Source organism: Coturnix japonica, chromosome 2 (assembly GCF_001577835.2).
Source record: "Coturnix japonica isolate 7356 chromosome 2, Coturnix japonica 2.1, whole genome shotgun sequence".
Taxonomy (NCBI): domain Eukaryota; kingdom Metazoa; phylum Chordata; class Aves; order Galliformes; family Phasianidae; genus Coturnix; species Coturnix japonica.
In genome coordinates, this window is record NC_029517.1 from 110,661,508 (window position 1) to 110,683,964 (window position 22,457).

At 37.8% G+C, this 22,457-nt stretch overlaps 1 protein-coding gene across 9 annotated transcripts in view; it reads left to right on the forward strand.

Moving 5' to 3' along the window:
* The first annotated feature begins 2,681 nt into the window (after positions 1–2,681).
* RALYL (RALY RNA binding protein like) overlaps positions 2,682–22,457 on the forward strand; it is a 356,105-nt gene continuing 336,329 nt past the window's right edge. For 3 of the 9 annotated variants that reach the window (XM_032442787.1, XM_032442785.1, XM_032442786.1), the window contains exon 1: positions 2,789–2,879. The gene's annotated coding sequence lies outside the window, so the exon portion shown is untranslated. Of the gene's footprint in view, positions 2,880–3,472; positions 4,005–22,457 lie in introns of those variants that run through there. The other 6 variants (XM_015855857.2, XM_015855858.2, XM_015855864.2 and 3 more) reach the window with 6 other exon arrangements.

Consider the following 22,457-nt stretch of genomic DNA (forward strand, 5'->3'; position numbering starts at 1 on the left):
ACTTTCTTTACATGTACATACTTAAGCAGTATGCCCTGGAAATGATCTAAGTGGCACTCCTTTTTATTCATTCTCAGCTGCATTCTTTTACATTACACTTTGTTGAGCAATGTGTTCAAGTTTCTCCCATTTCCTCATTTCGGTCCAGCTGCTCTTGGAGGCAGCTTCAAGCAGAAGTAGCCAGAAAGTGCAGGCATTGATAAATAACGGTTTCCTAGGAATCTGTGAAAACAGTATTCTTCTGAACTCTCATTTGGTTGTAACCTATTCCAAACACATATTCTTGCCAAATTTCTTGCAGCTTTTTCTCTCTGAAGCTTCCTTCACCTTACTGGATTGCAAGCAGAAAAGGTGACTTCTTAAGAACCCATTCATTTTCACAATATTTACAATGTTAACTATACTGGGATGTAATATTGTTACATTTTCTAAGCCTGGATTCCACTCAGCTGTCTACAAAGCATGTACAACCCCTTGCACCACACCTGCCCCCTACAGCCACCTCTAAACCTTGCATCTTCCAGTTTACATTCAGATTTACCCAATGTACCATGATGAATTTTTAAATCTCTTGCAGTACACCAAATAAATATGAACATACTTGTAATGAGAACATATGTATTTACCTTATTCCCAGTTCTTGGAATCTAATGAGCAAACGATGCATAAAATATATTGTCAAAATGTATGTATCTGGTTTCCTATCTGTGTGCCAAACTTGTTATTACAGCATTAGGTTATTAAAATACCACTAAAATACCACTGCTTCACTTTTCTTCTCGTTACTATTTCAGGAAGATGTGTGCTCAAAGTAACATAAATAAAGAAAAGGGAAAATCAGCAAGAAAATAGGGTTTTAATTTAAGCTTCCATTCTGCAAACATGTTTGGAAACTAAATATCACTAAGCAAACCCTCGGCCATTGGATTGTATTTCTTTACACTGTACCTAATGCTGATCAAAACAGTGTACCTGACAAGGAAATACACTTGACAGCTCCAGATGTGACAATCCAGGATATCATCATAACATGTCTGAGTTCATTGTCTTACACATGTAAAATGCAGTAAAGTTGGTTAGCATTCATACCAAACACTTTTGTTTCTTGTACCTTTAAGGATTATATATTTTTTTGTTGTTGTTTGTTTAAACATTCTCAGAAGTACAGTTCCACTCCTGGGAGCCAAGCCCAGCTGGGAGAGAACAACCGGGATTGGTATGAAATGCCAAAACAAACCCATTGCCAAAATAGAAAGCTAGACAAAAAGCGAGAAAGCATAACTGTTAATATATTTTAGATTTTAAACTTTGTCCAGTTATCTTTTTCTGCTTCATAAAAGAATCTGAGAGCAGAGAAGAAAGGGAGCATTTCTTTTCATTCTCTGGAAACACTAGGGAAGAGATAGGGGATAGAAAAGAAAGAAAGAAATGGTTGGGGCAAGGGAAAAGGCTTTGTGCAAGGCCACGAAGAAGGCAGGCTGGTGCCCTCACCAGTCTTTTATAAAGCAGGGCATCCTCTTACTGGCCAAAGCAATTTCTATAGAATAATAACCTGACTGCATCTCCTGCCTCCTGACCCAGATGAAAAGAGAGCAGCTCTAAACAAAAAGTGCAGGAGGGAGGGAGGACGGGGGATGGAGGAGGATCGCTCCCTCCATCACAGCACCTGGCTCACAGAAGCGCTTCTCTTCCTCCATTAATTTATCTCACACAGATGTCTCTTTCTCTCACTGCTGAAGCAGCAGTTAAGTTTGGGGCTGCTGAGGTGAGGGTGCAGGCTTTGCAGGCTGGGCCTGCAGCACTCAGCTCTGGCCATGCCTCAGCCTGAGCCAAGCTGCCCCCAGCCCCGTGGCCTGCTCTCCTGGCTGATGCGTTAGCCAAGAAGACAGTGAGGAGAGAAAAAAAGGGAGAAGCAGGAGATGTAAGGAAACTCTCAGCAGCAGCCTGCTCCGGAGTATTTCTAGGCTGGTGAGGGAGAAACGGGGAGAGCTGCCACCTGGAGCCGCTCCAGGGCCACTCTCCGGTGCCTTGGGGTCCAGCCCCACGCACTGCCACGCTGAGCTGGGCGCACTGACCGCCCGTTCCCTTTCCACCTCCACCAATCACTTTCTTACGGGAAGCGAAAGCCCGTGTCGCGACACAGGACAGAAGCCGGGAAACAAAGGCAAATAACGGGTGGGACAGCTGCTCCCCGTCCTTCCTCCCCAGCTGCAGGCGAAGCGTTCTCCGGCAGGAGATGCCGGAACACGACCGTGCGGTACAACGACCGCCAGGCTGGAACCGCCCCGGGAAGGAGCGGGGCCGGGGAACCCCCCTCGAACCCTGATCCGCACGAACACCTCCCGCACACCCCGGGCTGCGGGTACATACGCACGGCGCGCCGCCTCAGCCCGAGCGGCAGGAGGGGCAGCACTGCGCACCGGGGCAGGGCATCCCCCTCCCGGCGGGGCTCAGCGGGCGGCGCGGCCGGAGGGCAACAGGCGGGCGGTAACTTCACACGGCGGCGGTGGCGGCGAGGGAGTTGCGCTGCCGCGCCCGCCTCCGCACTTCGCCCGCTCAGACGGCTGCGTGCCCGCGCCCGGCTGTGTGTGCGCGACTGCGTGAGCGAGCGGCACCTGCCGAGGCCGGCAGCCGCGTGTGCGGAGCAGGGGGGGAGGCGGCCGCGGGGCGCGGAGCTGAGTCCGGCCTGTGTCCGCGCCCGGCGCCGCCGCCGCTGCGCCCTCCCGGCTGCCAGTCCGCCCGGCTCCGGATCACGTGGCGGTTGCCGGAGGCAGAGACTAGAGAGGAGAGAAAAAAAAAAGCGCCTCATTCCTTCTTCCACCGCCATACTGTATTTTATAGTAACTCTCATTTTTATTCCTCCCTTTTACTCCCGCTCGGTGAGTACCTTTCCGCTGACATTCTTGTCCTCCTTTTTTTTCTTTTTTTTTTTTTTTCCTTTTTTTTTTTTTTTTTTTTTTTTTTTTTTTTTTTTTTTTTTTTCTTCCTTTGGGTTTTTTGTTTTATTGTTTTTCCGTTTTTTTTTTCTTTTTCTTTTTTTTTTTTTTTCTTCCTTCCTCTATGATTATTGCTTTCAATGGATTTGATCTTTTGCCGATGACAAGTTTTTTTCTTTTTCTTAGCATGCGATGGTTCCTAAACTGTGAGCAAAAGGTGCTGCTGGGGCCGGGAGTCACTGGGAATGAGAAATGATGATAATAATAATAGAGACTTGCCAGTCCAGCAACAACTGCGATATGTTGATTAGCTGTATATCTGTATATGCAACTGGTTTTGTTGTGCACAGAAAGCGATGTGAAATATGATGCTGTTTTTTTTAAAGATAAGAGAGAAGGCATGTTTCTAACTCTTTTTTTTTTTTTTTTTTTTTTTTTTTTTTTTTTTTTTTTTTTTTTTTTCTTCAGAGGATTTTATCTGTTTTTTTATTATTATTTTTGGGTGTTTTTTTTTTAATTATTTTTTTTTTTTACCTTGTAGAGATGGGATTTGCAAATGCATTTTACAGCAGTGTTTACAAAGAGTTTGTAGTCTTGCAATACTGGTGGAAGCCACAGAGCAAGATGTTGATTTTAGTATTTTTTGTTATTGTTTCATTTTTTGACAATCAGTGCAATCTGCAGGGCTTTTTTCCTTTCCTTCTTCTTCGTCAGTTTTTGATGCCTGTTTATAACGTGAAACTTTTCTTGCAGCGTGTTACAGTTACCATTTTTAAATACTTTTTTCTTTTTTTCCTCCTTAAAGATAACAGAGCAAAAATATGCAGCCAAAGAAATGATCCTTACTTTTGCACATTTTGCACCTTGACTTTTTTTTTACTCTTTTGCCGGCAGTATTTTATGGTGGTTATTATTATCATGATGGTGATGCTGATAGCTGTATGCATATATACAAATAAATACATTTTCAAATGATGGCAGTGGAAGGTTTTCCTGGAGAATGAAGTGCGGTTCGGTTTCCTTGTCAACGGAAGATGAAGTGAACAACTGAACATCTCCCCAGTGCAGGTACTTCATCTCCTTGTAGGCGTTTCCACACTGTGTAAATTACATTGTGAGATTTGAATATATATATATATATATTAAAGAAATCTCTTTCCACCCTTAGCTGAAGGTCTCAGTGCAGTGCACATGGGGACTGAACTACGTATCTCTGCCTCCTGTTTGCTCAGATGTGTGCAGAGCATTGCACTAATTGAGGCTGGGTCTGAGAGGTGTTTGTGTGCTGTGTGCTGTCAGGAGGGGAAGGCAGTTGGGGAGGGGGGAGGGGGGGGGGGGGGGGTTGAAATGCAGACCCTCACTACAACCTCCTGTCCGGGAAAAATCCCCAGATTGAAATTTCGGGGTGAAATCTTGAGGTTCTTGTTCTGAGCATGAATACTTGCAGGACTTCAGACAAGAGCAAAAACCCCAGCCCCGTGTCGTGGTGACTTGTGTATTTGTGTGTGTCTGTTTAAAAATTATCCATTAGAAAATAGCTGTGCGAGAAACAGCAAAGGAGGCTCCCTGGGTGAGCTGGCTCCTTGCCACACGAGACATATTTCGTAGCCCTGAGGGCAGCAAAACCCTTCTATCCAACTTCTGCTCCTGATATTAAAAAGGCGTAAACAAGGCAGCAGGTTGCCTCTTATGAATTTAATTCATTGGGATGGAGATTAATCAGAAACAGATATTTGCTCGAAGGTGTTTCGTTTTGTTTTGATGATTATTAATGCCACTGGCTGGCAGGGAATGGGAAACTTACTTTCCGTGACGGTCACTGAGAGTTCAGGACTGGAGAAGGAACTGTTACTTTTCATGGATAGTGCTTAAATGCTTAACAGAGGCTGCCCCTGATGTAGAGGCAGGATATTGGTTCTTTAAAATAGAGTTTGGAAGGATTTTTCCAGATGACAGGCTTGTTGGTGGTTTTGATTTTTTCTGGAAGGAGATACAGTGCAATATTATGCTAAAGTAGAAGTGCTGAATGCTTGGATCTGCTGCATTCTCTATAATTTACTTTATGTTTACTTGTGATGGGATTGCTTAGTGTATTTTATTTAAACAGCCTTTAGGGATTTGTAACTGATCATAAACTTAAGCTGTGTATTACATGTGGAAACCGAAGTAAGTTACGGAGAATGTATTTATTTTCTTTCTGTGACATAAGCAAAACTGTGTGGACAGTTTCTAATTCATTTGGAAGTTTGAGGCTTCTAACACTCAGTGTACATTGCTGTGACATAACGGTTGCCTTTAAAGTGGAAAGTGTGTATTAGAAGTCTTCAGCATTCTTCTGTGGAATTAGACATGTTGAAAAATAAATCAGTTACTGTTGTTTTTATTAATTTACTCCGTAGTAAAACAGTTGTGTGTATTTAAGGTGGATTTTTCCAGCTTAAGAATGGTAAAAATGCTTAGCGCATATTTGTGCATGGTTTCTGCATTGACATGATGGAATACTTTTGATAGTGTATTGGGGTCAATAATCCATTGTGTCCAAAAAGCACTGTCTAGATATTTCCATGATGGATTATGATGACTTCTCAGAAATAGTTACAATCTGTTGTGTCAATACTCTACACTGTAAGAAGATTCAGCCTGCTTATTTACTCAGGATTTAATTTGAAAGAAAGCCTTTAAAATACCATAATGATTGAAAATCTATCCTCCACCTCTCCCTTCATTTCCCTCCCCCCTTATTTTTAAATTAAAGTTTTTCTTTAAATTATGTGAAATTGACAGTTAGAAAAGCATTTTTGGTATTGCTAAAGCACTGAAATATAGTAACTAGGCTGCAGTTTCCAGAGTAATGTTCCTTTTGTCCTTTTTTTCAATATTGCAGGTGTGTCGAGTGGGTAGTTTTGTACACGTAGTTGCTGACTGTAGATCCAGTCCTGCTCACCTAAGGCTTAGTCTGAGATAAAAAGTTTAGAAATCACTACTTTCAGCACCCAGATTTTGCCTGCAAAGCACCTGTTGTGTGAGTAGCTCAGTAATCTAATACTCATACATACATTTCATTTGCAGTAATTTGAGATTGTGTGATTTTATAAAAGAAATAAAGGAGCTAATTTTGGAAAAGGATACCTCTGCCTTTTGCATTATGTGGGCACAGTGGGATTTGGGTTGTTGGAATAGGTTCCAGCTTGATGTTTCCATAGCTATGCTATGACTTACATGCTGAAAGCAGAGTTAGTGTAAGAGACAAGCATTATTTTTGGAAGGAAGAATGAAAATTGTATGTAATGAATTGCAGTGTTGTTTCTAGAAGTGATGATGTAACTGTGTCTTACACTGAGTGTGAGAAGCACTTAGTGCACAAACTCCTGATGTGCGATGTGTGTCCAGACTTGTATGTCATCTTCTATTTTTTGTTTATATCTTATTTGATATGTGTGAATTTAGGAATTTAAGGTATTTGTAAATAGAAAGATTTGGAGAGCAATTTTTCATCCGTAACTAGCTCTTATAAGCAGTGCTTACTAGCAAATAACAATGCATGACCGGTGAACAGGAGTTAATGACTATTGTGCACAGAGCGCTGACCCAAATTCAAGCTTTCATCCACTGTAGTGGCCTCAGTTGGCAATGGAAGGATATCTTCTCATATTTTTCCACATAGAAGGTAGAACTAGAGAGGCCTGTGGGGATTTCAGATCCATTCTGCTGTGGTGCTGAGCTGGACTTGCTCTATTTGAGCTCCAGTGCAGATTTAGCTGGGGCACCATTCCCACCTCGCCTCTTTGGGCCTGACTCTTCCAGCTGTTGAAAATCTGTTTGATGTCTGAAATATTTTCTCAGACAGTTTATACTTATTTGTTTTTGTGCCACTGCTGTCCCCATATGGTAAGATTACCTCTCTACATCTCTGTTTCCCCCTGGTTGTCTTTCCTGTGCATTTTCAGAGGGCAGTCCCTAATCCTTGCCCCTCACACTTGAGTTTGCTGGGCTAACTGGGTGGAGGTTCCCATTGACATTGGTCACAGACATCCAATCTGTCTCAGCAAAGCTGGGCTGCAGCAGAAGCAGGGCATCTGTGTTCACACCTTTTCTGCCCTGGTTCTGCCTCCATGTGCAGCTTCCAGCCCCTATTTAGGCCTGATGTGCTTACCTGGAGCTGGGCTGTGCCTATGCCTTCTGCTATTGAGCCAGGCATCGCGCCACACTGACCTGCCTTTGGCACTACCTCACCATGCTGCATTTCTCTGCAAAGGACTCCCAGGGACTTCTCCTTCAGCACAGTTCTGTAGTCTCTCAAGAATGTTTCATTTACTGTTTCAGTGTTTTACATTCCTATCAACCAGGGGAAGCAGAATGGACTAGAGCCAGTGTTGTATCAGAGGCTGTCTTCTAGTAGGAATACTTGTGAAAGTTTGTTATAGTGCTGTTTAAAATAGCTTTTCCTAATTAGTTTCTTCCAAGATTGCTGTTATCTTAGCTCTCTTGTCTCCAAAAGCATTATTCTAAAAGCAGTTTCTTTCTCTTCCCGAATGTTGTTTTGTTCTCCCCCTATTTGTCTTAAAACAACAACTTAATAGTATTTGAAGAAAGGACTGATAGGTCTGTCCCCATAGGAATACTTTTGAATTCCCTTGGTCTTCTCAGAGGATGCAGTGCTCTGTCAAAATCTGAAGCCACATCCTTTAAGAACTGATGGAATTTCTGAACAGAAGGCTAAAGATGACAATTTCCAGATGAAAAATTGCGTAATCTGTTGCACTGTCAACATAGTCATCGAGAGAATTGGATTTAAACCAGTTTGTAGCTTCCTTAAGCTCAGATCCTGACTGACAGAAGAAAACAAAATGCTATTTTTAAATGGTGTGAAGATTACAGTGTAACATCCTCACCTCTGTTGAGGCACTAATTATTTTATAACCTTTGAACAATTACCAGGGTAACATGACTTGAAGATTATTGTTTCACATGTACACACATTAGCACAGTTTAAACCATTTTTTCTCATCTTTTCTTTTGCTGTATTTCACAATGACACTAATCTCTTTAATGCACTGAATCCTTCTGAAACATTTTTACTGCAGTTTTGGAACTGTTTTCTATTAAATTTACCTTGGAACAACAAAGTGTGATTTTCCATCTCCATGAATCATCTGCTTATAATTAAAACAAAAATTAAGTAGACCTTCAAATTATTAAGTATATCTCAGGTTGCTTAGCGTGAATACTATTAGCCTTTTTTTTATGATTGTGATATTTAGAGTTGGAAAGGTAGACATGATCATTGGTGGTCATATAGTTAGTTCTTTTTACCGATGTTATTAGTGTGATAGAGAATTAGGCAAAAGTTTACACAGTCTTTTAGAGCTCAACAAACACTCTCTATTAGGAATAAATAGTTAATTTTTACAGTATTGTAAATTTATATTCAATGATGCCAGCTACTGCCGCCTGAGAAAAACTACAAAGCTGCATTGTCTCCCTAGTCTCCTCCCTGTGCCTCTCCACCTCTGACTCCCCTACATGCCCCCCGGCCTTCCAGAATGTCCAGGCTTAAGCAACAACCATTCTGCAGCAGCATCTCTGTTTTAGGAAGAGAGCTTTGTCTGTGGCATATTTCCTTTGTGGTTACTTTGGTACATATAACAATATCTTCTGAGACATGGCACTTCAAAGTTGCAAGCAGCAGAGGTGGGTTTTACAGGATCAGTGATGGCATGGTGTCCCATAAATGGTGCTCCCCAATCTTTTTATTTTGTTTGCCTTTGCGTACTCGTCTTTCTTCTTCCTTAGGTATCCTAAGCTCTGATGAAACTTGTTTTACACAGGTGTCATTCTCCAGATGAACTTCTCCTTATGTCAGTGAGCAGTGCCCAGCTGATGTGCAGTCACTGAACATCCAAGTCAATATGGAGCTCTGAAAACAGCTGAAAATTTTGTGTGGGCAGTACCGTGGTCCTCTGACAGCTGCTCTCAGCCTTTGGACAGACATAGGTCCAGGCTAAGGCAGTACTGCTATTATTATTATTTAAAGGGCAGTAATTCAGAAAGGACCAATGATGATTTTTGTACCTTGATAATTACTAAATGACTTTGTGAAAGTCTGATCTTGAGTCTACCAAACATGCCATGTGCCAAATGCTTTTATTGCAGCCTGTTCAGTTCACTATAGTTTCTTTCATCAAAATCCTCCCTCTATTCAGACATGCAGGGTCAACATAAAAGGGCTATCTAGCACAAATCAAATTTTAATGGGATATTTTTTACTTGATTGAAGAAAGGCTAAATTTGCTGTGTAGACAAAAATCACAGTAGCACAGTGTATTCAACAAAAGGTTTTAGCTAGGAGATTCACGCAGGGGCTGAGCAGTGTTTATGCCAAATAGATACAAGATGCTTCTTGTTAATTAGAGGTAATTTTAGGTTCTGGAAGAGTCACTGCACAAATGTATGTTTTCGATAGGGAAGTTTTAGGCTGCCTTCTAGTTAACTTGAAGTCAACTATAGTTGTACTTGCATGGTGTTGGAAATACTAAAATATTTGCACCACATAAGGCGACCTCTTTATTAGAGCAATTTGAATGAGCAAAACACAAAAATGTACGAGCAGAACAAAGACAGTTATGTGCATCTTTGCACACAGAATCTGGCCCCAAGTGTTACTGAATGCCAACAGCTTTTGTTGATAGGAGTTGATGTAACTCACTGGCTTACAGTGAAATGCAGTGCACTTAGTACTTGTAGAGTCACAATTCTGAGTATGAAATATATTCTATGTAGCTTCAGTATCCTATTGAAAGATCCTTCACCCAATAAATATTAAGGTAGAAGTTGTGTGACATTAAAAATGTTATAAGCAAACTGTCACATGACATCTGTTAAATACTATAAACTAAGCTTCCTATTAGGGTAACTACAAAAAAGATTATAATATGTTCCATTTAACAAAATTTCAGTTTTATCATTTATTGTCCTGTATTTGCCTCTGATTAAGTATGGTAAAACCTGACACCTGACATGCAGCACTGTAGGTCATTTTTCTGACCTATTTCAGTTTTCCTATCAACTTGCTTTTTCAAACTGCAGAAGAAAGATGTTATGTTTTCTCCCTGTGTATAGTGAGAGCTCAGTAAACGGGCCACCTGCAAGGTTGGCTATGAAAAGGTTAGCGTTAGTGTGTGTTTGTAAGTTGTAGACAATTAATGTAGCTTATGCACAATGAAAAGATAAAGTAGATTTAAATTTTGATGTTATGTCACTTGCACTTTAATGGGATAATTCATCAGCACATTGATGCTATTTTCATTGTTTACTATTTTATGAGGGAAGCATACTGTGTTACCATTCATGGGGATGTGCTCTGCTCTGGTGGGTTACATGTGAACAGAAACCTGGTCCTGTATTCCTGTATACATACTGGTCAAAATCAAGATTTCCCATCAATATATACACATATATATTATATATATATATATATATATATTTTTTTCCCCTGTAGATTTTGATGAAGTGATTCGCACAAAAGGATAGATTGATCTTTCTTAACATTGCTGTTTAAAAAATGGGTTTTCAGAGCGAAGCTAGTCATCATTTTTGCCATCAGAAAGTTAGTCATTGCAGTCTAACACAGTTGCTTAAGGCTTTGTAGTCAATGGAGATATATAGACACCTCCAGAGAGCTATGGGCTATATCCCAAGAGGCATCTGTAGATAGCTGAGATGAACAACCTTTCTAAAACACCTCTTTCTTTTCACTGATGAGAGTGAGCAGATTCCTAAAATTTTGATGGATAAAGAGAGATAAATCCAATTATTTTTCTTCCCACTTGTTGAAATCTTGATTTCTTAATTAAATACTTGATTGAAAACTGATTTTTATTTATTTATTTTTGGCTACTAGAATCTTCGTGGCTTTTTTTTTTATTATTATTATTTTAACTTGAATTTCCACTTCTTTGCTATTTTTTCTTTCTTTTTTTTTTTTTTTTTACAAAAATCAATATGTATTTCTAAACAGTCTGTATCAGTTCTAAACTATGACAGAATTCCCAAAGAATTCTGTTGGGTCCAAGATTTCATGCCTTTTTTTTTTTTTTTCTTTTTTTCCCATTACTTCATATGATTTCCTGACTGCTTTTAACGTTATAAATCATACTGCTTCAATGAATTCTCCCTGTGGAATTCTACTATAAAATCCTGGCACTTCAGTTACTTTGTACAATCATGGACCTCATCTGAAAAACCTCTGAAAATAATTGAAAGATAAGGATCATATGACTGTCAATTGAATTAACTTAAACTTTACACATGTGAATTAATGTAACCATACAGGTATTGTGTCAGAAAGTACATCAGTAAAAAGTAGATCAGCAAAAAGCTGAAGATCTGAATCTGAAAGTTGTGTCTCTGAAAAAGGCTTTTTCAGTAGGATACAGAAAAACTTGCCCATTTGTGCTTCTGCCCTGTATGTTATGCTACTGTTGTCTTTTTCTTTTCACAGTGTTAGCAGCAGCTACCATGTCATGTTGTGCACTTTGCCACCTCTTTGTCTTCATCTCTGTTCTTTGATATGTATTTATATTTCTACCTTTGTTTTTTGTACTATACCTCAACAATGCATAGTCTGAGCAGTCTTCACAAAAAATGGATTTTCAAGGATCATATTCCTAGCTGACTAGATGAAGTCAGCTCTTTCCTCAGTTTCATTTATGCACCATAACATTTCCCTTTTCAGTCATGCATTTTGACTCATATTTGGAAGTACAGTGTGGACACAGCATTATAAAGACCTCATAACTGTAGATTGTGGGGACACAACTGAATTTCTCCGTAACGGTAGTGCATATTAGCCAGACTTCGCCATTTGATGTTGCTGGGTCTAACCATAACAGCTGCTCTGTGTGAGTAGGTGGTCCAGGGTTGCTGAATGAGGAATATTTGCTGAGGGACCTGCTAATGAAAGGAGCAATTACGAGAAAAGTAATTACAGTCTAAAGAAATACATTATTTCTGGGATACCTGGATGATGATGAATATACTGTGATAATACAATTATATAATAATAATATCTCATTTCAGAAATTTTAAAATGGGTTCAGAAATTCTTGATACTTGGTCACAAATATTAATAAATGTTTTTAATGTTAATTGTAATCAGAATAATCTGGCTACTTTTTTTTTTTTCCGTTGTATTTTTAAGATCAAAATCATCTCTGCAGCAGAGAACTGTGTCACACTGGTCTGCAGTGGCAGACAGAGGGAAATGCATTTGAAAGTGTTAGGCTAGTTCATTTGAATTTCTGGATCCTTTTTGTCTTTTATTTGTAATGTTTTTTATTTCAGGCTTGATGGACCTTCTCTCCTGCTCTGGACCTCTCCCTTGGTGCTGGAACAACTCAGAAGGATGTACAAAAAGGAAACAATAGGAAAAGGGTAGAAGAGGGGAAAGGACTAGAAAGAGAAGTAGGAGGAAGAACAATAGAAATGGAGGAAAAAATCCCCAGCTGTTCATTTAAGGCTTCAGAGAACAGGAATGTTTGCAGCCCCTGTTCCTGCTCACCTTCCTTCAGTCTTAGCCCCTCTGCCCTCCACCACCTTAGCTTTCATCAGCACTATAGATATTTCATTACTTATTTCTATTTCTTATTTAAAAAAAAAAAAAAAAAAAAAAAAAAAAAAAGCAGAACAATAAAATCTTTGCAAAGAACAAAAAATATCCCCCTCCTCACACATTATAGTGTAATATTACTCATATAAGTGTGAGATAGGATGGGGGTTTCCTTCTGGTAAACTAGACTTACATGAAATTATAGAGTGGTTTTATGCATCTTCATGACAGAAAAGAGTTTAGGTTTCTCATTCCTTCATTCCCACAGTGAGCCCATCAGACCAATGTGCAAATGGCAGTGTTTCAGTTTATTCACCAGCATCCAAAAGCAGGCTTGCCATTGACCTTTATTCACTCATTTTCTTCATCCCTTTCTTTCAGTTTTACTTTCAGCGGCCCATCTTACTCCCCATCATCTTAGTGGAACTATAAATTAAAAACTCTCTTAATTCTTTCAGTTAATTTGAAATTTGCATTGTATTATTCATTTCTTTGGGCTAAATCTGCCCCTCCACAGCCATTCCTACCAGGATGCCCTCCCATCTGGCAAGATTGACTTAGAAGTTTTAGCAGAATTGGTTTTCTAAGAAGTTATTTCCTAAATGTAGAACTTAAACTGGTCCTTTATCTCTCCCATACCAATTTGACTAATAATAAAAGTCAAAATGTAACCACTGAGCCAATACAAAATACAGCCTGGTAGCTTATTTGCAGACTCAAATTTTGAATATTAAAACTTACTGATAACTTGTTATTCTATAATCAGTTATGATAATTGAGTTAAAAAAGATGTTGATTTCTGACCTTACAGGTACAGGTGGAACAGGTCCAGAGCAGAATGATCAGGTCCAAAAAACTGAAATAAATTGTAGATGCTGAAATTACATTTATAAGTACTGTAGGTAAAATTATTGGGTTTTCTGCATATCTAGAAACAACAGGTCAAACACAAAATGCTATTAAATAAAAATACAGTACATAAAACTACAATAAACCAATGACTTTTTTATGTTTAGGAAAATGTTAAATTTGAGTAATGTTTCAGAATTTCACTTTACATTTTCTTAAGATGTGCTGTAAACACTGTTGTCTCATTACCTGACTAGAAGCTAGATTCAGTCTGCCTAATGTGTTGCCCTTGCAGTTTATTTGGATTTTTATTATTTCTGCCCAATTTATGTGAGTCACACACTTGAAAAAAATAGGTTTCTGATTTCGGCAGGATATTTGGAATCCATGCATTTGTTAATTTGTGTCTCTGGTGATCAACAATCTTGATCCCTCTGTGAGATTTAGACCAGCTTTGCCAACCCTAAGTATCAGATAAGGGGAGCCTACCTTAAATTCTTCCTTAACTTTAGATCACTTAACCTGACATTTAGATAGAAATTATGCAATTTCATACTATGCAATCCCTCATCTACTAATGAAACACAGTGCAGTGCCTCCTATGCTACAGACCACTTTATGAAGGGAAGAAATCTGACATTCTCCTCTGAATAGTTATTTTGAAGCCACTGTTGCAAGTGAGGCCACTAAGACTTCCTACACAAGTAGGTAGAAAGGGCCTTAGAGAAGGATCTGAAACAAAGATTTTTCAAATCAGTGTATGGGGTGATGATAATTTCCTTGGACTGACTCAAATCCTTTGTCTCTTCTTGTTCATAAAAATATGCATTTTAACTTTGCAGTTTGCTTTGCAACCTTTATCTTCTCCTTCAGAGTGTGATGAAATTATTTCATACAGCAGTTGCAATCTCACTTTAGAATGTAACTACAGTATAATCCATAATGATCAATTTTTTCTATGACCAGCTGTTTGCTATTTTACAACCCCGCAGTGCATCAAAAAGGTATCTTTACAGAAGCAGAGTAATAGAATTGACATATTTGAAGCTAGAAACTTCCTAATAAAAAGTTTGAAGTCTGAAAGGATCTGTCTGTTTCAAATTAATGTTTTGGAATGTAATATAAAATATGTTTCGTGGTATTGAATCCTACGTGTAACATGCAAGTTTTAGTCTTCTGATATTAGACTTCTTCCATAAAATTGAAAAATTTCCAAATTATGATTCCCTCATTCTTTAGCTACTGCTCAGGCAGAGCAACAATTATGTTACTTACGAAAGTCTGGAGAATTATGGCTGTCTACTAAACACAGAGTTAAAGCCTGACCTCAGCATCTTTGTGGAAGTCTTACTGCGTGCTTAGGTTACTGAATATGATGGTAATCTCTGTTTGGTATAGGAAACAGAACTGAGGTTGAAACAAGGCTGAATGGAGGCTGCCATTATTGTCAATAAGATACTTCACATATAAAATATATTTTAAGTACATTAAGGATGTGGCATACCAGCTACATTGACCATAAGATGTATAGCGTTCTATGTAGCAAGACGTAGCTCTGGTAGAATCTGGGAGTCTGGTACTGCTCTCATGAGTTTCCAGTTGTTTTGATGTAAATCCATTCAGACTGAGCTGGAAGAACTTTACTTCAGGATGTAATTTCTTAGTTTATATTTTTATAGTAAAGATGAAATTTTTACATTGTATCTTCTCGTAGTTGTCTCTCTTTCCCAGTCTGCTGTATTTTGAGTAATACAAAGAATTTACTGTGATAAACAGAAGACACCCTCCATATTTTGTGGTTAGGGTTGTAGCAACTTTGCAGTTTATTTAACTGGGAGCAAGATCAGGATTCTGTTTTCAATGCAAAAGGCTGTATTTCTGATAAATGTAATACAGGGTATAAACTCAGTAAAACAGACAACCTCATATCTGGTGTGCCAGTGGTATTAGAGACACAATAATAAAAAAATTATTAAATATTAAAAAATGCAATGTTTTTAATACCTTTTTTTTTTTTTTTTTTTTTTTTTTTTTTTTTTTTTTTTTTTTTTAGTTATACATATTTTTTCTCATGAATCAGTAGGAAAGAACTGTTGTAGTGGACCAAACTCAGAATCCACATAGCTCATTATTCTGTTTCTGCTGGTAGTAAAGAGCAATGAAAAAAAAAAGGAAAAAGTTTTCTGACAAGAACCTACTTTGTAGTGAAGAAAGTAGAATGTCAGAGTAATGATGGAAGAATAAATTATACTGCCTTGGATTTTATGTCCGGGTTATTTTACAGTTAATCAATATCAGTGAACTGATATCTTGTGCAATTGGATATGCATCAGGACAGATCACAATCTTAGCAAACAAAGTAAATACAATATCTGTGAATGATCATATCAGTGAACAGCAACATCCTATTCTGCAGAAAAAAAAAAAGAAAAAAAAAAAAAAGCTTAAAATGAACTAAAGGACTTATAATAGAATCACCAAGGTTGGAAAAGACCTAAAAGATCACCCAGTCTAACTGTTCACTTATTATCAATAGCTCCCATTAACCCATGTCCCTCAACACAACATCCAATTGCTCCTTGAACACCCCCAGTGTCAGTGACTCCACCACCTCCCTGGGCAGTCCATTCCAGTGCCTGACCACCCTTTCTGAGAAGTAATATTTCCTAATGTCCACAGCTTGAAACCATTCCCTCTAGTCCTGTCACTAATGACACGAGGAGGCCAACCCCCAGCTCACTACAACCTCCCTTCAGGAAGTTATAGAGAGCAATAAAGTCTCCCCTGAGCCTCCTCTTCTCCAGGCTGAACATTCCCAGCTCCTTCAGCCTCTCCTCATATGGCCTGGGGTCTGGTTTATGCTTAAAGTAAAGCAACCTTTTGTTTTCTTAAATGAAGAACGAGAGCTTCATTTATTACATTTGCAAGAAAATGAATTAGGAATACATAATTAAGTTAGTACTGCAGTGCTGATCAAACTGCTGAAGTAATTTCAGAAGACGGAAGTTGTTTCCTAAATTCTGCCAGTTCTTAATTTTTGCATTCCTTCAATTTGCCAATCTGTAACTTTTTCAAACATGGTGTTGACTGTATATGTGAATTATCTGTATTTACTGTATTGAGGGAAATTACATATGCAGACATATATTAGAAATTTCATTAAAAATATCTAACAACAATACTATAAACAGGCAGTTATGTATGAAAACTGTTTTGGAGTATTTGGAGTGTGGTGGCCTTATTGTCCACCACAGGCTTTTGCTTTCTGAGGTTATCATCTCAGTTTAAAGAGGTTAATAAAAAAATGGATCTATCTGTAAACATGGGTTACCACTATAAATACTAGGAAATTGTCTTCCTTGCAATACTGAAACAAACAACAGAAAAAAAACAAGCCCACACCAAAGCCAATCAACCAATTAAAAACCTCAAAAAAAGTATTTATTGTTTCTTGGTAATTGCTTTTAAAATGTGTATTTGTGTTGCTGCTGAAATGTGTATTTTATTTTATATAATCCAAACTGTATAGAGCTCTGCCATTTGCATGTTGTGCTATAAATTTGAAACATTGCTATGTTTTCTATTTGCATTGCCTCGTAATAAAGTAAAATGTGATTGTGAAGGCATGCCTTAATGAACAGAACAGGACATTTAATTTTAGTAACAACTGTATCACAGTAGAAATTTAAGAGGAAATCCCATTTCTGAGAACTTCAGCTTTCTATATTTGCCTACTGATGCTTAGAACAGTAAGATCTTAGTCTATAGGTATTGGGCAGATTTGATCTGAGAATTTTAAAGGTTTTAAGCTTTGCAATACTTTTCATTTAAGAAATGATAACATAAGAAAACTGTTTTTGGTTGTGTTGCCAAAATTAATAGAAACCCAGCCATAAAGCAAGACTAACAGTTTATTAAATAAAAAAATAGAAGTGATGCTTTAGCTCCAGCTACTCAAAAACATGTGATTTACATGCAGCTTGCAACCCACTGTGAGTGCTCAGGATTCAGCGACAGAGTATGTACTTAGTAATAGCTTCCCCCCCCCCCCCCAAAAAAAAAAATAATAATAATAATATACAATGTAAATATGAAATTATTTCTGATGTGAAGTCATCTAAAGTATTTGCATGTATTTCCTTCGTGAATTCAGTTACAGCCTCTCACCAGTGGTGTATGAAAATGTAATCAGCAAAATTATCCTGATCCATTTAAAAGTGTTCTTTCTCACTCCTTAGTAATTTTTGTCTCATGTCATATATTTTATATGTGTCTGCTGTTACACTTGAGGTGCACTAGCATTGTCCTTGTATCCTTTTTGTAAGTCCTCAGGTAGTTCTTTCATTTGGAGTTTTTTTATGTTACTGTCTTTCTGAACACCTTTTAACACAGCTCAACCTAAAAAAAGGAAAAAAAATGGGTCTTTATTAATAGAATAATAACAGCATATTTCAAAGCAGATGGAGCAGAAAGAGACATCAAAGCCAAGCTAACAAATAGTGAAATTATCACAGTGAAATCTACAGAAAAATCCTACAGACAGTTTGTGGGCAGAATTTTTAAAAGACATGCAGCTAATTTTGATTTTTTAAATGAGTTGTCTTTCGTGGAAGTAGGACATGGAACTTCCAGCAGCTAAAGAGAATCCATGACAAGATGCTAAAGTGTTCCTACATATAAAATACAAATCTTGATAGACCATAGCTGAAACATTAGGAGAAAAAGATAGATGTTTTCAAAAGCAAGACTAAAATAGAGTATTTTCTTTGAGTGAAACCAACTATTAATTGATAGGAAATCATGGAAAGATGCTGCATGCACTACTGGTGTGATTTAAACATATGGGTTCATTTGTGCATTTTGTCTCCACATAGCTAATTCAAAGCATGCAAGCACAGTGGCAGGGCAGGGGATGATGTGGGTTTTGACTTTGGTAAGGATTCCATCAAGGCGGGTAAGGACTTACCTCCTGTCAACATACAACCATGCACATCTCTTGGGGTTTAATATTGTTTGTTGATATGTTACATTATATAAAATCAAATTTGATTAAATCCAAGAACTCATTTGTCTTGGATTAATACATAGGTATTTTGTGGGCAAATTACTGTTTATAAGATGCATTGCATCTTCAGGAAAATTCTCTTGTTTTGCAATACTATGTTGAAAATCGCTGTAGTACCAAAGAAGATAAGGGTTGTTCTCCTGTAAATCAATATTGATGTTTTCTGTGACTAGATGTTCATCCAATTGCAAAGTCACACTTTACTGGACAGTAAGATTTTTGAGACTCTAGATTAAACTGGATGCTATAGAGGAACTGAGCTGGAATTCTGTATTTGTTTCCCAGTCGACTCGGATGAATGTTACCAGCATCTGAGTTTATTAATGTAAAACATTTGTTTTTTGCCAAATTCCAGCACAAGGTATTTTACCCATCTTACTACAAAAGCTGTTGATAAATTTGAATACTTTGGATTACAGTGATATTGTGTGCATTGAATAGAAAGGGTTATCCCCTAAAATAATACTTTTCCAAATCTCATTGCAAAAGTGAACCTTTTCATTTCAGTGTTTGTGGTTGCATAGATTCTTTCTGGTTTTAGATAATATTCCTAAGGGAATTTTGTATTTTTTTTTCCTTAAAATCACACTTATTTATAAAAATGGAAAATGGCTTTTCTGTACACAGCAGGAGACTGTCAATGGAAAAGCACTTTGCCACTCAGTTCTTATGCTCCTTTTGTGTAATATTCTTGTTCCTGTTCCAAATCTTTGTCTTAATCTGTAGTTGTTTTTTTTTTTTGTTGTTTGTTTTGGTTTGTTTTTTTTTTGTTTGCTTGTTTGTTTTGTTTTGTTTTGTTTTCCTGAGGACATGTAGGTGTATTTGCCCTCCTCAATCTCAGTGTCTCTCACCATTATGTCTAGGTGACTTTCAGAATCTGGGCATGGTTATTAGGTAAAACTTAATAAACCGATGGAGCCTCAAAACCACAGATAAAACTTCTGTATTCAGTTTGGTCTCCTGTAAAATCCTCCACATAAACTAAGCCCCTTTGCAGAGCTGTGTCCACTTTTGGGCTGTGGAAGTGGTAGTTGTGATAGGTAGTTAAAGCACTGAGGAACAGAATTCCCTTTTACATTGAACTCTAATGAAAGGCATTTATCAGAAGGTAGAAGACTGGTCCAAAAATACCTAAGCATATATTAATCGATTCATGTAGAAAGGACTTCGCTATTAATCTTTCTTATAATCATTAGGGCCAAAGGTGATATTGACTGCACTTTGAGAATGAACAGTGATATTGTTTACTTTTCTTTCATATGTTTTTTGTTTGTTTCTTTTGTTGTTGTTGTTGTTGTGTTTTTGTTGTTGTTGTTGTTGTTGTTTTCCAAGCATATAAATGAAAACTAAAGCTTTAGAGCCCATTTATGGAATACCATATTTTCTTTATGAAAATTTCCTGTTGATGTAACTTATCCATTTGTTATGTCTGATTTCTTCAACATCCATACACTGCAGTTAACCTTCTTTGACCTAAACAAAATAATACAGTTAATTTCACTGATAGCCTTTAGCCTTTGACCACTAATAAGTGTACAATTATATCTTATGAGATACATTGAGGAGTATTCTGTCATGTTGATCTATTGAAAAATGGTGTAAGAAAAATAGAAAACCAAAGGTGCTGGACAGTGAACAAAAAGCAGAATAAGTAGGATCTGAATGTTTAACAGAAAGAACTGGTTCCAGGACCTTCACTCTCCTCCTTTCCTCTTTACAGCACTTAAGTTTAAATTTCACCTGGACTCAAACACCTTCTTTGAACTGTAGATGTTCCACTATGGAGCTATTAATGTATCTGAAATCTTTTCACTAATCCTGCAGAATCAAATAGAAATAATCCCATAAGGAAATAATAAAATTACTAAGGGTAATGTTTTTGAAGGTTTTGTTTTGTTTTTAAAATTAGAATTACTGTGACACAGATATTTTTAAACAGGGTATCCCATACAACCAGATGGTATAATTTTGTAGGATGTCTCGATTAACTCAATGGAGAATCGATTACCTGGTTTTATGCTCATATCTTGTTCATAGCAAATGTAATGGGATTTGCTTCAATTCAGTGAAAAGTTGTGGAAAATAGGCTGATTAGTTATGTGAGGGGAAGATTATTTCAGTCTTAATGCAGAATGAGTAATAGAGCTTTAACTATGTTGAGGTAAGGCTTGTGTATGCTATATATGGAGTGTAGGGGAAGAGGGCTGCAGTGTGCATGAGATGTGAGCACAGAAGTCATGAACTTAGACAACATCTTTTCATTGAAAACTGTTTAGCTCTAGAGCCTCTCCTTTGCATTTTGAGAGGATTTAAGAAGAATGCATTATTCATAGTGAAAGAATAGTTTAAAAGTCTGTTGTTTCTGATGGAGGATTATGGACACGAGCTTGCATCTTTTTTTTTTAAAATCCATTTTATGTTACACAGCACTGCAAAAAATGTCTTGTGGTTTGAACAGTATATTGATTGTAATCAATCAGACATTTTTCATAGACTAAGGTAAGCCATGTTTAGCAAAAACTGCATTGATAAATAGATCATATTAATGGATCCTGGAAATTTCAGCATCTAATTAGGCTTGCTTAGGTGTTTAAATGTAAAGGATGCTATATAATTGCGCTGCCATTTGATAACCCATTTTTTACATTGATTATAAGAGGTATAATGGAGCATGTTATTATATTAAATGTTTAGAAGAGTTAAATAACAGAAAGTTTCAAGCAATATGGTCATCAGATATTCAGCTGTTAAAGCACCATTTTTTGTCTGTTGTGCTTTGGATCAAGAATTACAGTTTGGTTTGGGAAGTAAGCTTTGAAGCTGGTAAGGCTGAAAGTAGTTAAAGGATCATACTGCGCAGCCTGCAATTTTAACTTCCAGATCAGAAGAAAAAAAAAAAAAAAATCAAATCTTTTTTAATAAAGAGAAAAATATTCATGCATTTTAAAAGTCCTTATATAATCAGAACTTATGTCAGTGCTATTGTAACACTTCTTTTTTTCTCTTGTATGTTTTAGAACCAGTATATTTTTTCCATTGGTATGTCTAATGAACCACAGTTAATATATGCTGCTTAGCTTAATCTCTTTGAAACTCAGCCTCTCAGTATGAAAGAAAAGGGACAGTATGCATACAGACAAGGGATAAAACATGAAAAGATATTTATGGCACCTGAGCCTTAGCTGTCAATTCATGCATGAAGTATAAGATGGGACAGTAGGCTCAATTTGGTTTTGCTGTTGACATGGTGTGCACATATCGCTTAGGCTTCACAGAATCACGGAGTTGTAGGGGTTGGAAGAGACCTCCAGAGATCATTGAATTCAGCCCCCCTACAGAGCAGACTCCCTACTGCAGTCTGCACAGGTAGGTGACCATACAGGTCTTGTATATCTCTAGATAAGGAGACTCCACAACCTCTCTGAGCAGCCTGTGCCTGTGCTCTGTCACCGTCACTATGAGGAACATTTTTCACGTGTTGGTGTAGAACTTCCTACACTCCTGTTTACGGTTGTTCCCCCTTGTCCTGTCCCCACAGACTGTTCAAAAGATGTTGGCCATTTGCCTTTTAGTGAGAACTATTGGTGATGGGTGGATGATTTGACTGGGTGGTTCTGTGGGTCTTTTTCAACCCAGTATTCTTTTCTCAAAGCTGAACAGACTCAGGTCACCCAGCCTTTCCTCATAGGGGAGATGCTCCAGACCGCTTTATCCTCACTGTGGCCCTCCACTTCCCAGTCCTCTTTGCTGTTGTTATGCAGATTTATTTGACAGTTGGAACCACATACATTCTAGTTGATGTAAAGTATTGTAATGAAACTGTAATTTTATAAAAGAGGAGCTGTGCAGCAAAAAAACAGTAGCAATTCCTCACACTTTGTTAGAGAATGTTCACACTGCAGGTAGCTCTCTGTCAAAACTGATAAATATGAATTTCAAGACAATATTGCAAAACCTCTGAGAACAATCAATCAAAGGGCAATTTCTTTCCTTCTTTCTT